The sequence below is a fragment of the Nerophis lumbriciformis genome, linkage group LG23 (assembly GCF_033978685.3).
Source record: "Nerophis lumbriciformis linkage group LG23, RoL_Nlum_v2.1, whole genome shotgun sequence".
Taxonomy (NCBI): Eukaryota; Metazoa; Chordata; class Actinopteri; order Syngnathiformes; family Syngnathidae; genus Nerophis; species Nerophis lumbriciformis.
In genome coordinates, this window is record NC_084570.2 from 6,308,537 (window position 1) to 6,314,659 (window position 6,123).

The 6,123-nt window shown below is 40.8% G+C and overlaps 1 non-coding gene across 1 annotated transcript; it reads right to left on the reverse strand.

The window, feature by feature from the left end:
- Nucleotides 1-5,246: 5,246 nt before the first annotated feature.
- On the reverse strand, nt 5,247-5,319 carry trnam-cau (transfer RNA methionine (anticodon CAU)). Its single transcript has one exon. It is a non-coding gene; the product is annotated as a tRNA-Met (tRNA).
- Nucleotides 5,320-6,123: the final 804 nt, after the last annotated feature.

The window sequence follows — 6,123 nt, forward strand, 5'->3', positions numbered from 1 at the left end:
CATTTCATGGAATCTACTTTTATACCCAATCATGGCACCCACCTGTTCCCGATTTGCCTGTTCACCTGTGGGATGTTCCAAATAAGTGTTTGATGAGCATTCCTTAACTTTATCAGTATTTATTGCCACCTTTCCCAACTTCTTTGTCACGTGTAAAATTCTAAAGTTACTGATTATTTGCAAAAAAAAAAATGTTTATCAGTTTGAACATCAAATATGTTGTCTTTGGAGCATATTTAACTGAATATGGGTTGAAAAGGATTTGCAAATCATTGTATTCCGTTTATATTTACATCCAACACAATTTCCCAACTCATATGGAAACGGGGTTTGTATGTTCCAATTGAAAAAAATACATAAAGGCAGAACAATAAGATCATATGGACAGCCATAAGTGTTTACATTTTGCTTTACATTTTGCTGTCGGAGGTGGGTCAGGCAGTAATGCCCTACAAGTGTTAACTTGTGCTTACATCTATCTTTTACTTATTTTTTGCCTGGTTTTGTATTTGTTTTGTATCATCCCGTGAGGTGTATATTACTTTTTTTTGTTTTGTTCGGTTTGTACTTCATGAAGTTTTGCACTTCTTGTGTTTTTTGTTTGTTTTCATAATATTTGGATGTAATTGTTGGTTTATTTGATATCCATTAAGTAAGACTACTCATCATGTTGAAGGGGGCAGGAAAATATAAGATTTTTCTTTATCCTGCTCCTTCTCAGGCATTGGTGTGTAAATGTATAATTGAATTATTGAGGTATAATTGTCTATCGATCAAAGATGCACATCAATGAAGAAGATAAATAAAATTAAAATTAAAAAAATGTATAATCATGAATAATCATAACAAATCACTGGAGAAATATTTTTGATTTCTTTTTAAATAAACTCGCTTTTAAACAATTTAACAATACATTAACACAAGACAGAGTAACAATACACCAAGTATTACTTGCAAAATATATATACATGTAAATGCAACATTGTCAACAATATAACAGTCTGAACAACACAACAAAACCAGAGCTACAGTATTTGTAAAAAAAAATAAACATAAAAGAGAACTGAAAAATAAATAAACTCGTTTTTGAACAATTTAAACAATACATTAACACAAGACAGAGTAACAATACACCAAGTAATACTTGCAAAATATAGATACATGTAAATGCAACATAGATAGATAGATAGCAGTGACGTGCAGTCACTAGAGGCAGGTGAGGCGGGGCCTCACCTGCCTCATGCATCATGGAAAGAAAAAAAATGTAAAAAGAAAAAAAAAAAATTTAATTGTTATATGTATCCAGTGATTATACTATAAAGTTATTTTCCATTTAACTTCACCAGTTTTAGATTATTTTTATTTAAAATCGCTGAATTTTCACATTTGCCGTTCAATTACTGAGAAGAGACGGTGCGGTGAACAGCAGCCAGTTGAGGCACGTCACTGCGTTGTGCCTCACTATGGATTGCGGACTCGGCTAACTGCTGGCCTGCTGTGCAGTGAGACCGTATTGCTATATGAATTATATTATACATGTCCATAGTTTAGTTAGCTGAGGTATATAATGTACAGTGTATTTTGTCAACAACTGTATGTGTGTAACGTATTTCTTGTGCTGAGCGATCATAAAACGGCTGCAAAAGACGCACTGGCTGAGGCTTGCAGTAATCCCGCCTCCTGCACCCCCGCCGTAGAATGCACCCCCTGACGGGAGTGTTGTATCAACTAAACCCCACACTTAAACTTTCCACGTGCAAGATTGAATCTATTTAAAAAAGTTATTTCATAAGAAGCCAAAAAGTGCAAAAACAATAATGTTCGTGTTGGAGGAGTTGTGAATGACTGCAGGGCCACAACATTAGGTACACCTGCAGACTGCAGGTGTACCTAATTCACAACTCCTCCAACACGAACATTATTGTTTTTGCACTTTTTGGCTTCTTATTAAATAACTTTTGTAACCTATTTTTATGGACTTTCCTCTTTGTGATGTTAAGTTCCTGTTATGCGCTGTTATACAGTATATGCCTTGAGCTCTTATTTTGAAGGTGCTAAGAGCAGAAGTGATGACACGTTGGAGTGGAGCGGGGGTTTTTGAAAGAAGGTAAATAAAGTGGTCCTCGTGTAAACTGGAGCCTCTGTGTTTGTTATTTTGTAGTTTCATACAGTATAGGCGACATTTATAAACCCTCGGTTACACTTTTTTAAATAGATTCAATCTTGCATGCGGAAAGTTTAAGTGAGAGCTTTAGTTGCTACAACACTCCTGTTAGGGGGTGCATTCTACGGCGGGGGTGCATTAATTCAGCACAACAGCGGCGCATGGACTTCATTTATAAGTAAAGGTAAGACCATAATAACGTTTTTTTTAAATTAAATGTGCTTTTTTGTGTGCTACAGTTTGTATGTGTAAAGTTAAAGTTAAGTTAAAGTACCAATGATTGTCACACACACACTAGGTGTAATGAAATGTGTCCTCTGCATTTGACCCATCCCCTTGATCACCCCCTGGGAGGTGAGGGGAGCAGTGGGCAGCAGCGGCGCCGCACCCGGGAATAATTTTTGGCGATTTAACCCCCAATTCCAACCCTTGATGCTGAGTGCCAAGCAGGGAAGAATGCTGGTATGAGCTTTTAAACATAACCAGTTAACTGCTGCCAATCAAATGGCGAATAAGATACTCTTTAGGGTTCATATGTTTCCCGGTAAGGTCTATTCAGGTGTACTGGAGAGGAGGCTACGCCGGATAGTCGAACCTCGGATTCAGGAAGAACAGTGTGGTTTTCGTCCTGGTCGTGGAACTGTGGACCAGCTCTATACTCTCGGCAGGGTCCTTGAGGGTGCATGGGAGTTTGCCCAACCAGTCTACATGTGCTTTGTGGACTTGGAGAAGGCATTCGACCGTGTACCCCGGGAAGTCCTGTGGGGAGTGCTCAGAGAGTATGGGGTAACGGACTGTCTTATTGTGGCAGTTCGCTCCCTGTATAATCAGTGTCAGAGTTTGGTCCGCATTGCCGGCAGTAAGTCGGACACGTTTCCAGTGAGGGTTGGACTCCGCCAAGGCTGCCCTTTGTCACCGATTCTGTTCATAACCTTTATGGACAGAATTTCTAGGCGCAGTCAGGGCGTTGAGGGGATCTGGTTTGGTGGCTGCAGGATTAGGTCACTGCTATTTGCAGATGATGTGGTCCTGATGGCTTCCTCCGGCCAAGATCTTCAGCTCTCACTGGATCGGTTCGCAGCCGAGTGTGAAGCGACTGGGATGGGAATCAGCACCTCCAAGTCCGAGTCCATGGTTCTCGCCCGGAAAAGGGTGGAGTGCCATCTCCGGGTTGGGGAGGAGATCTTGCCCCAAGTGGAGGAGTTCAAGTACCTCGGAGTCTTGTTCACGAGTGGGGGAAGAGTGGATCGTGAGATCGACAGGCGGATCGGTGCGGCGTCTTCAGTAATGCGGACGCTGTATCGATCCGTTGTGGTGAAGAAGGAGCTGAGCCGGAAGGCAAAGCTCTCGATTTACCGGTCGATCTACGTTCCCATCCTCACCTATGGTCATGAGCTTTGGGTCATGACCGAAAGGAGAAGATCACGGGTACAAGCGGCCGAAATGAGTTTCCTCCGCCGAGTGGCGGGGCTCTCCCTTAGAGACAGGGTGAGAAGCTCTGTCATTCGGGGGGAGCTCAAAGTAAAGCCGCTGCTCCTCCACATCGAGAGGAGCCAGATGAGGTGGTTCGGGCATCTGGTCAGGATGCCATCCGAACGCCTCCCTAGGAAGGTGCTTCGGGCACGTCCGACCGGTAGGAGGCCACGGGGAAGACCCAGGACACGCTGGGAAGACTATCTCTCCCGGCTGGCCTGGGAACGCCTCGGGATCCCCCGGGAGGAGCTGGACGAAGTGGCTGGGGAGAGGGAAGTCTGGGCTTCCCTGCTTAAGCTGCTGCCCCCGCGACCCGACCTCGGATAAGCGGAAGAAGATGGATGGATGGATGGATGGATGTTTGTAAATCTGACTGTGATGAAGTCAGTGCCTCACCAGGCATGAACCTCACTGCACGTCACTGATAGATATATAGATAGATAGATAGATAGATAGATAGATAGATAGATAGATAGATATAGGTCTTTATTGTCATTGCACAAGAACAACAAAACTTTGTTTTCAGCACAAACCCGTTCAAGATTAGACAAACAAACAGTGTACAGGGTTACAGAACAGGAACGTTGATGGGTCGCCACAAGGCGCCCCGTAAAAGATGGGGAAAAAGGTAAAACGCTGGGGGAGGATGAGTAAAAAAATACAATCTAGACTGGGCTCCTAAGGGGGCCAAGTCTGGAGTGGGAAAAAACCTCCATAGCAAAGCACATATACATATTACAACGTACATCTTGAGATAACTAGCAACAGAGGGAAGGGAGTGCGAGGTAATGGTGGCAGGCCGCAGCTCTCGGCGCTGACCATCCTTCCATCACCCCTATGGGATTTGCGTCGAGGGTGTTGGGGGGAGGGAGTTGTATGTGTGGCGTATATTTTTGTGGATGGATGTGTGTGTGTAAGCCTGAAGTGTGTCTCTGTTCCGCGGCCTTGATGTTGTGCAGCCGATAGTCAGTCCAAAGTCAACAACAACAGGTGTGTAAATGCAACATTGTCAACAATATAACAGTCTGAACACAATAAAAAAAAAAAACATAAAAGAGAACTGAAAAATAAATAAACTCGTTTTTGAACAATTTAAACAATACATTAACACAAGACAGAGTAACAATACACAAAGTAATACTTGCAAAATATAGATACATGTAAATGTAACATTGTCAACAATATAGCAGTCTGAACAACACAACAAAAACCAGAGCTACAGTATTTGTAAAAAATAATAAACATAAAAAGGGAACTGAAAAATATATAATTCTCATCACGCCAGTAGTATGACCCGATACTGATATTGGCTTCATTACGACTGATAAATAACAAAATCAAAAAGGCAATTATGTAAAAGTTTATTAAAGGAATGAAAGCATGAGAGGGTTTTTGGATACGCCTGAACACCGGCAATTGTACTGAATAAACCACAAAGGAAAACACTATGAATTACAGTATTTCCTCTTAACAATTGCGAGCAAATGACAAGTGAAACTCTAATATTAGCAATTAAATAAAACTTGAAAATGTAAAAAATGAATGTTGACGAAAGGGTTAGGAAAAACAGCAAAGATATCGATCGTGGATTTAGGGGTAAAAAAAATACTGCCCCGTGTGAGGCTCGAACTCACGACCTTCAGATTATGAGACTGACGCGCTGCCTACTGCGCCAACGAGGCCTGATACCATCCTGCAACAGTGTGGTTTATGTTACCTAGTATATGTTGAATACGGTGATCATTTTTTTCTGGAGCCACGTTTGAAACTGATTTAGTTACGAGTTCCAATTTACACTAAACTCCAAAATGTTTAACATTTGGGTGATAAGACCAATCATCGTCGCTTATACCAACATTCTCCTTCTTCCTATCTCAATCGGACCCGCCTCTGTCCAACTTTCTGCAATATATTATTCAACATGAATAATAATAATATTCAATTCAATTGTATGCTGCTAATAGGGATAGCGGTGAGTATTATTCAACTTTCCACGTTTTCACTGGTGTGTGTTTACTATAGTAAGGTATATTACAAAAAGTGAATTTTGGATATATTTATTTTTTACAGTTTGACTGTACAGACTTTCCAGCGTTAGCAATATAATATAACATTTTATTGCAACTACAAGTCAATATGAGAACATGCGCTGTATAAATGATTGGATTAATAACTTTATATTAACTGAATGAATAAATGAATGATATGTATATTGCGCCGGCTATTTCCGGCTTCGTCGGCATAATTCAACATTTAACCAATCACAGACGAGGACGACACGCAGCGTCACTGAATTGTATTATTTATTTAGCTTGTCATTTTTAAACTGCATATTCTTGAACACACCCATATAAATGACCAAAACAGAACTAGTAATACTTAACCTGAAATGAAAGTAAATTAAAAAAATTAAAAAAAAGTCGCAGACCAAGCGAAAAGAAATTAAAGCTGACTTTTTTAAAATCTTCAATGAAGAAATATCAAAA